General features: G+C 43.0%; 1 long non-coding RNA gene across 1 annotated transcript; it reads left to right on the top strand.

Moving 5' to 3' along the window:
* The first annotated feature begins 438 nt into the window (after nucleotides 1-438).
* On the top strand, nucleotides 439-9684 carry LOC144123166 (uncharacterized). The gene is made up of 3 exons (XR_013313028.1): nucleotides 439-576; nucleotides 5695-5871; nucleotides 9535-9684. It is a non-coding gene; the product is annotated as an uncharacterized LOC144123166 (long non-coding RNA).
* Nucleotides 9685-10010: the final 326 nt, after the last annotated feature.

Genomic DNA, 10010 nt, shown 5'->3' with positions numbered 1-10010 from the left:
ATGAGAGCTGAGGCAGGTTTACGGCTGGGTGTCCCACTCGACTAAAAATTGTCTCACGCTTCAAGAGGGGTCGCGCAAATTTCGATTCAGATCACGATTCAGCAGCGGCAGCCACCGGCACGCACGACGAGTGAAATCTGCTCTGTATATTTACAGTTTCCTGGCCGCCGAGATCAGCTCCGGCTGCGCTGGTGCAGCTGAAAACCGTTCGTCGCTCGAAGTTTTTCTTTCGCTGTGGAAGCGAGACAGTTCTGGGGAAGGCAAATTGACACCTGCATCACTGACGCCAGCGACAACTGACGATCAAGCAAGGGCCGAGAGGGCGTCTCCTCGCATTTGGCAGCAGCGGCAGCCACCGGCACGCACAACGAGTGAAATCTGCTCTGTATATTTACAGGTTGGTCGTCTTTACATATAGGGATTAGATTTTGTTTTGTTGCCGACCCTGCCGCTGCTGCCACGAGTACATTGTTTAGCTTGAAGTGTATTTTGCCTTTGCACCGCTCGACATGTCGAGATGTTGCACATGCCGCTCACGTGTGCCTGAAAATGTGCCCTCTGTCAGCTGCTGTGAATGTAAGTTTAATTTTCATTCTGGCGACTGTTCTGGTATAACCGAAGAGGCGTGGCAAACAAAACGCGTAAAAAAAAACTGGAAGTGCAATACATGCAAACATGGCCACATTATGGAAGATGGAAGTGAGAAGCTTAGTGCAGAAAAGGAAGTGTTAACACGTTTGCTCAAAATTGAAACTAAACTTGACGCTCTCCTAACTTTGCCCAAAAGAATTGATGATCTAGAAGCCTCTGTGCAGCTAATCTCAGACAAGTTGGACGAATTTCAAAACCGGCTGACTGATCAAGAAAAAAACACCAAAGAACTTTGCCAGCGTGTAGACAAACTTGAGAGGGTGGACTCGGCAAATGAAATTGCTCACCTAAAGCGTGAAGTCGAAAGCTTAGAGTGGCGAAGCCGCCGCTTAAATCTTGAAATACATGGTGTCTCTGAGTCCGATGATGAGGACCTACTAGTAAAGATAAACGAAGTGGCTACCAAACTGAATGTACCGCACGTAACGAGGAAGGATATAGCTGCCGTGCATAGGCTACTGCGAAGGCCGACAAAACGCCAGCTATTATCACACGCTTTTTGAGGCAAGAGGACCGTGACTCATGGCTGGCAAACAGACATTTGCTGCAAAAAGAGAAAAGCTTGTTTATCTGCGAAAATATCACGCGACTCACCCGCACACTGCTAACCTCGACAAAAGAATGGGCAAAAAAGAATGGCTACGCATACGTTTGGCATGCTAACGGAAAAGTTCTGCTGCGGAAGCAGACCGGCGACCCCGCTCTCGTCATTCGCAGTGAGCAAGATCTTATCAACTTGCAGTAACGTGCTCTGGTAACACCCCACGATGTGGGCGTTTTCTTTGTGTTCTTTAGTGCAAAATGATGCACTCAAGTTTTGTCCTTCCTTGTGAACCTGCTTTCTCAAAAAAAGACACTTTCTTTGTTTCATCTCAACGCTAGAGGCTTAAAAAGTAAACTTGATGAGGTATATTTATTCCTAAATGACCTTAACCATTCTTTTGACATTCTTTGCTTCACTGAAACGTGGTTTTCCTCTGATGATGAGTGTGCTTTTCTTGATGGTTACGACTGCATATCCGTATGTCGCGCTTTCAAACGTGGTGGTGGTACTGGGATGTATATTCACTCAGATTTCAAGCACAATGCACTCACAGAGTATAATATTGTAAATGAAAACATTGAATGTGTCGTTGTACAACTTCATGACATCCTGCTAGGAGTGTTTTATTGCCCGCCATCTGGATCCTTGAACCATTTCTTGAACTCTATGGAAGAACTGTTTGAACTAAGTCTTGAGTTAAAACTACAGTGTGCTTTTGTTGGCGATTTTAATCTAAATGTTTCATCAGAAACCACCGGCTATTCGCGCCTGCAAGAGCTGTTTGTGTCATACGCGTGCTGTAACTTAATAGAAATGCCAACGAGGATTACTCCTACCTCTCAAAGTACTTTAGACCTTTGTATTACAAGCTTTCCCCCTGACGTCGTCAAATCGGGTGTATTGATGTGCGATTTAAGTGACCATTTGCCAATCTACTGCATTTTACCTCACAAAAGGCCTAATTCAAATAAGCAACCAGTTTTTATCGGCCATTACTCTGAAAAAAATATCAGCAATTTCAAATATCTTCTCTCAAATCAAAGGTGGGACACCATTTTAAAGGAAACAGATGCAAACAAAGCGTACGAGGCTTTTCTTTCCTGCTTTATGGCTGCATACGAGAAGTGTTTTCCCCTCGAGCCATGGGTAAAACGAAAAAAGATAAGGAAGCCTTGGATCACTCATGAACTGCATATGAGAATCAAACAAAAAAACAGGCTCTTTGAAAAATTCCTGAGTACCAAGCATGAAAATGACTTTACACTGTTTAAAAAAGTTCGAAACAAATTAAATACAGATATTAGAAAATCATGATTTGAATACTACATAGCTAAGTTTGCAGACAGTACGGGTAACTCACGGCTAATGTGGCAAACCGTGAGGGAGGTACTCTCGAAAAACATCCAGCACAAAGAGGTTCCGTATCAAAACGATGCTATGACTGACACTGAAGTCGCAAATTTATTTAATGACCATTTCATTGCAGTCGGATCATGCGATGAGAAATCAGGTAATTTACGTGTGAGCAGTTCATTGTATCAAACGCCGCAAACACATTGTTTTTAGCACCCACCGCCGAACGTGAAGTGCTAGATATTATTCTGGCACTAAAAAATAGCTGTGCTCCAGGAGCAAACGAAATTAAACCGAAACCTCTAAAGGCTGTAGGTGAAATAACCAGTTGCCCACTCTCACATTTGCAACATTATTTTATCTACGGGCGTTTTTCCGCAGAAAATAAAACTGGCCAAAGTGACTGTTGTGCACAAGGGTGGCCCCCTAGCGAACTAACAAATTATAGGCCCATATCAGTACTACCAGTATTTGCAAAGGTAGCCGAACAGGTTATAAACAAAAGATTCGTCCGATTTCTCACCGCGCAAAATATTATAGCCGATGAGCAATCAATTTGGCTTTAGGAAAGATAGATCAGCCGAAACCGCACTCCTTGGGATAAAGGAAAAAATTCTAAACAACATTGAAGAAAAGGCACACACCCTGGGAATTTTCCTCGACTTCAGAAAGGCATTCGACTGCGTTCAGCACGATGTTCTAATAAGAAAGGTTCCATTTTACGGATTCCGCGGCGTGTCGTTGACCTTAAATGAGAACTATTTAACGTCAAGAGAGCAATTTACTGTCATAAATGCTGCAGCCTCACATGTAAAAACAATAATATATGGTGTGCCTCAGGGATCTATTCTCGGACCTGTACTCTTTATTTTATACCTGAATGATGTTGTGAATATACCAGGCAGCGAAAACCTAGTGTTGTACGCTGATGACACAAATGTCTTTTTCTAAGGTATTGACCCCTACGCGCTCGAAAGAAAGGCTAACTATTGGTTGACTGGTTTGAGTACATGGTTAAAACTAAACAGGATGCAATTAAATGCTATTAAGACCAAATACATTCTCTTCAGGGCAAAAGGTGTAAAAGCTCCTGACAACCTAAACTTAAACTTTGAAAACACTCAGCTGCAACAGTGCTCACAAATTCGTTTTCTAGGTGTTTTGTTTCAAGAAAATCTCTCTTGGAACTCGCATGTTGATCAGCTTCGCAATGATCTTTGTCGGGCGGTTGGCATTTTAAACAAACTGAGATATTATCTCCCGGCGTCCGTAAAGCGGCAAATATACTATTCATTAATACATTCCCGTTTAAGCTACTGCTCCCTTGTGTGGTTAACGACGACGCAGACAAATCGAGATTCCCTCCTTGCAATTCAAAAGCGGGCATTACGAGCTGTTGGGAAAATACAGTTATTGCGCAGCTGCCGGCCTTTGTTTAGTAACCTGCACACATACAAACTATGTCTCGAAATATTACGCCAGTACAGACTAGACAAAATAACCTTCGAAACCACCTATCACACTAAACTTGGCACATACGAACTTCGAAAACAATGTATGGAAACACCTCGTGTACGCACAAATTATGGTTTTCAGAGGTTAGGATGGCAAATTCCTGACTTAATTAACCAATACCCTATTATTCGGGATACTGCACGCACTACCCTCTCAATACGTAAATACAAAATGTTAATTAAAGCAATGCTCATAAATGAACCTTAAAGATAAAAACTTAACGTATACCTATCACTAGTGTATGTTTTGTAAATATTGCTATGGTCGAATTGTGGTTAATGTATGCTGTGTGTGTTTTGTAAAGCCAGTGTTTTGTAAAGATGTCTTAATATATTGTGTAAAAATACTTAAAGTGTGTTCTATTATGTAATGCTCTTCTTGATTTTGTGTAGCCAGTGGTGCCGCCTGTCATCCGGGTGGCGTGGCCTCGTCAGGCAATGTATGCCTTTTGCCACGTCACCCTGGACAACCTCTTCGTTGTCTGAAATAAATTCTGAATGAAAAAAAATAAAATTTACAAGAGGTATGCATGACTTTGGAATGACGTCTGTAAAACTAGTGCGTTCTTGAACTCAACTATACTATGGAATATTCCTGCTCTGCATAGTAAAATGAGAGGCGATGTCTTCCACTTATTGGAATATATATTTAAAGATTAAGTAAAATCCAAAAGCTATTTCTGTGGGTGGCCACCGAAGCCGGACATGCTCCGCACAGAGCGCAAGCTTCTCATGCATTTCGATATGCCAACGCATGCACCACAGTCTTGCAAGTAAGACACCCCGATAGTTTTGCATTGAAAACAGTCTGAAGACAGAACGATAACCGAGCCGCACTCAGTAGCCAGCAAACACTACCGTTTATACACAGGTAGGAGGGGTTCGCAGATGCCGGAGGTCACTCAGCGCAGGAAAGGCTTGTGCGAGTCGGGGAAAAACACCAAGATGATAAGACCGCCTTTTGGGCGGTCACTTCCGGCTTCACAACTCCCATTCATAGTGGTATTTCAGAGCAAATTTGCAATGGTCTTCAAAGAATTTGCGGAATGTTAACCAATGGGTGCTCTGCGAGACGAGAAAGATGTTTTACGTCAAGAGCGCTACCGGTAGTGCCCTCGCCCCGTGCCATCATCCGTTGCGGACTCCAACGTTCACTAATCGCGGTGTTTCAAAAATACACCGTCTTTTATACAGCGATTCACTGTACTGTAGCATGGTATATGATGTGCTCGGTTATTCTTCATGGACGGACGACATCGTAGGTTCACTGTGAAAACAGAAAATTGCTTTAAAAATTTTTGTGAGGTTCACCCTTGCGGGTTCAGCCAGGAGTCACCGGGCGCGATCACCTCGCGAATGGGCGTCATAAAATAACGCCGCTCAATAGGGCCAGCTTGAGAGCTAGCCGTTCGCGATCGAAAACTGGGCGCAACGACGTAAATTGGCCCCAGTTTTGTTCTCTTCTAATCCACAACTGAAGTTCGTATGGCGACAACGGGACCGATTTGAACTGGCTTCAGTGAAACTGAACCGGTTGGGTAAATGCGCTTTAATTAAATTATTACTGTGACGATTGAATTAGAGGCCATTTTTCAAAGTTCACATGTGTTGTTCTTTCCATTCGTCACACAGCAGTCTACAAAAGATGGCGAAGAAACAGCGCCCCGAACGCTGTCCTCGCTTCCGAGGAATGAAATCCTCCGCGTGCCGAGCGAAAGACCTTCCGCCACAAATGCTGCCCGTCAGCTAGAACCGAGCTCTACTTCCCGAGTGCAGGACAGTGATGCTGTTGATATATTCTAACTAGAGGTAAGTGCCACGCTTTGCTTCCGAAGAGGCTTATTAATGCGAAAGCATTGTATAGCTACGTTTGCGATATCGGGTCATCACGAGCTTGTCCGTGCGATTACGTCCGACCCACTCATCTCCACTAGGGGGCAGAATGCCGCATCGGGCGCCCGAAAGCTGAGCCACCGGAAGTCGGACGGCATGTCCCGGAAGTCAGCCTTTGGCAGTGCACGAAATCGAACCTCAGCACGGTTTTTCAGAGTTAGTTTTCGTTTTCCACTAAACAGTTTCTCTTTTCGACGTTCTCGTCTTTTTCCATGACAATACCTATCTGTTTCGCCTTCAACTGCATGAGGAGAAGGAGAACAGCGAAGTCTTCGGTAAAGAGGTATCAAAAATAAGGGTCCATTACATCGCTATGGGACGACACTAGCAGACGACAGAACGTCGCTACACTGAGTACATACGGAGAATCCTCTGCTCAGCATTTTCGTCCCGTTGCAATACTCAGCATTTTCGCCGAGCTATAAGGTCAAAAACCAATAAGGCCAACGTATAGACCGAATAACCGGACCGAGAGCGAGGGTACTGCTTGCTGAGGTGCCGATGGTGTTCTGCTGTTCCACATTAGCGCATCCCAAATGTGTATGGTACTGCTTTTTTAACGGTGTGCATCAAGTACAGTTTTCTACTGTAGCAAATTATGCCGTAATGGGGTTTTATTCGCGATGCTTGGTGCAGTTGACTTCTGACAGCGCTTGCCACATGCGCTGCTGCATTCGTCTTTCTCGTCAGTCGTTTCTCTCGCGCTGTGTAAATGAAACATGGTTGTGCTATGGAGTTAGTTTCAAAGCACGTCTGGAAGGTAATTGACACCCTAAAACAATAAACCTCAAGCGCCATCGATGACAAGAGACATCGTCCGCCACCAACCCAAAACTGAGACTGCGGCAGCTTTATATCGAGTGGCTCTTCTAATGTCAGGATTTCTGCGCCATCAATCGCCTGTTCATTGCTACACGACAATTTGTTTTTAAGATGACCTCAACTGATTGTCATTCTACTATTTCTACTAATTATGATCGGAAAAAAAAGAACCAGATAATAACACGGTGTTTAATGCATGTACCCTTTTGCCGCGGCAGCGTGAGACCTGCATGCCTGTTTTCTTCGGTTTCTCTGAAATTACAGGGGTTCCCGAAACAATGTACACACTTCTCGCTTTGACCTTTCTTGTTCCTTTTATATTACAGTTGACTATACATGAAAACTACGCGAATAACTGAGGACGGAATGTCTAAAGACGCGACTTTTTGCATTGAAGTACACAGTAGACTTCCAGGGACATGCCACTGAACTTCCGATGGCTTCAATTGCGCCGACTTCGGAAAGCGGAATGCGGCATCCAGCCACCTAGTGGAGATCAGTGGTCCGAACGAATGGGTTTATGCGAAAAAGAGTGGTACCATTTTATACAGCATCCAAAAATATCTTACGAGAGATCGGGGTGTTGATGTGAGATAATTAGAACCCAAAATATCCAGATAGTGGGTGGAGTCGAAGGAAAACAGGCGCCACTGGAAGTGCGCAAAACCAAGGGTGGCACAAGTTTGAAAACTGAAAATGGGCAATTGATGCTAGAGGAGCGAGGAGGCGTCAATGCTTTCGCATTCCTCCGGTGCGGGTCACCGCAGTGGTCTCGAACGTTTCTAAGTTTTCGCTCTAATGAAGAAAGACTCGTAATTAAAAGTTATCCTATGGTACGCCGTTCTTGCGGCGATTGGTAAGGGTCAACGAAAAGATCCAGCACTGATGCACAGGGCAGTGTGAAGTGCATTCTTGCTTTTTGTCTCGTTGTTCTCAAATAGTGTCACAAGAAAAAAATCAAATTCATCATCCTAATACTCCTTCAAGAGGAAATAAAAAGCACTAAACTTGTAGAAAACATAAACATGGTACCTTGCTGAGAATTTTAAAATGGGCTGAAATCAGCGAGACAGCGAATATTTCGGAGAATCTAAGAAATGACGAAAAGGAAATCGATAGTCCCGGTCTGTTACCTTTTCAATCTTTATATGGCGGGCCAGTCGTATTGTGCCCAGGGCTAAAAATGGAAGTAGTGGTAGAAATTCAGCAGAAACAATCTTTGGCGTTCGGGACAAAACCAAAAAGAGCGAATGTGCAGGAGGATACGTATTTTCTATATTTTATAATGGTAAAATAAACTGCATTCGCAACACAGGATGTCAGAACAACGTACTCTGCTTCAAATATCAATAAAAAGATCGTCGTCATTAACAGTGGTAGAGAAAGAAGACATATTGGTCTTTGTAAGAAAATTAACCGAAATTACAAGCAAATACGAAGAGGGAAGGTTGAGTAACGTTGATATTAGTCACGCTATTCTATTGAGTTGCGGTACTAGGAAAAAAGGAATATTTAATGCAATTTTCGTACGCGGGCGGTCTCATTGTGAGCATAAGCTTGTTGTTTACGCAGGAGTAAATGAAGTTATATCGCAGAAGTTAACATTGCGGTCTTCATTTAGAAGAGAGAGAGAGAGAAACCTTCTTATCCATTTACAAGTTCATGCAAGGACTTTTGTCGGGAAACTCGATTACGCTGTGCGTGGATAAGTTGACTCGTTTAAAAGTTCTCCTCCTAAGAGGGATAGAAATAATTATAAATCAACCGAGCAGTTTTTTTCGGCACCTGTTCTAGCTTTTTGATATTAGTATGTGTAACGATATTCCAGATAACTGCTGCAGAGTCTGGCACTGGCTGTATAATTATGCTATATGCTAGTAAGCGATCGTATGATGTGGTGAACGGACAAATACCCGTGAATATTTCGGGAAATTGTATTTACTCGTGTTTTCGCGGGAAAGCTTAAACCCATTGTGACGAGTTGGGAGTTACTGAAACACGTATAGTGGTGTTTCAAAACTGCACTAATTTAAAATCAACTTTCCTATTCGCATATTTTGTTCTAAGGCGTACATGGCTTCTTTCACGCAAAGGGAACGTCAGGGATGCGATGGAAAAGAAGAAAACTCCTTTGGAAAACATTCTTTACCAAAGCATTCAATAGCCTAAAAGTTATATTTTGGGTATTTCTGCACATCACAATAGTGGTCGAACATATCTTGTTATGCGAGGAATTTACTTCACCAGGTGGCCTAGGGACCAGAAATTCTAGGGAAACCTTTCGATTTACCCGATCATCCGTGTTGCCAAACAAACTCTGTTCTTCGAGAAGCTACACATTTGTAGCCCTGGAACCCTGCCCTCAATTTGGCTGTGCAAGCCATTCCCCTTTCTTTGATGCCCATAGAGGTTTTCATGAAAGAAAAAAGAAATTATAGATTCAAAGGTGCGCAGGAGTTGTGCATGTTTTTGTTCTAGCATACATTACATTTTGCATAAAACGAAATGAGAACCGCCTTGTGGAAACTGACATTGAGGCCAGGACTGGAACTATCACATCTGCATATGGCACTTGGATAGTAGTAGCACATTGGGTAGGAGAACTTGTGAATTCTCTTCTCCTCTATCTCTAGTACTCGAAATTCATTAAAGAAAAGATGAAAATAGCTTTTGGGCATTAGGTGCGTCATATTATTTTAAAGTTAAGTATTGAAGGTCGTCTTTTAGCATGTTCTTTCACATTCGTCTCCATTGCAGACGCTATATCCCATCGAACCTTTATTTTTGACGAACCAAACGGAGGTGGATCACCGGATACGGGAGCGCAATGTTCATTGGCTCTTCGCCACATGCAACGTGCTGCAGTTCTCACCCGAGACGCTTTTCCTCGCAGTGTCCCTCACGGATCGCCACTTAGAGGTAAGTCAGGTTTCTTTCCTTAAATCTGAACCGTGTTAATATGTGCTGCTTAAAACGAAAGTGTAAACGAAAATGCAGTATGATCAAACTGAATGCTGAAATTAATACGAAAAAAAATTATAATTGGATAAGACGAGTGATACTCTAGCGTTACGTTTCACCTAAAATCGACTTGAGACATCATACGGACTCGAAGGCATTTGCTGTGAATTCTACATTATTGATCTCGTTTGCAGTGTCTTTTCCCACGTAATTTTCTCTCACTTATTGTAATATCCTCGGTGTTTTAAAAAGGCATCTGCAGATTTTATTGC

This window comes from Amblyomma americanum, chromosome 3, assembly GCF_052857255.1.
Source record: "Amblyomma americanum isolate KBUSLIRL-KWMA chromosome 3, ASM5285725v1, whole genome shotgun sequence".
In the NCBI taxonomy this organism is placed as follows: domain Eukaryota; kingdom Metazoa; phylum Arthropoda; class Arachnida; order Ixodida; family Ixodidae; genus Amblyomma; species Amblyomma americanum.
This window is presented reverse-complemented; position numbering and strand designations above follow the sequence as displayed.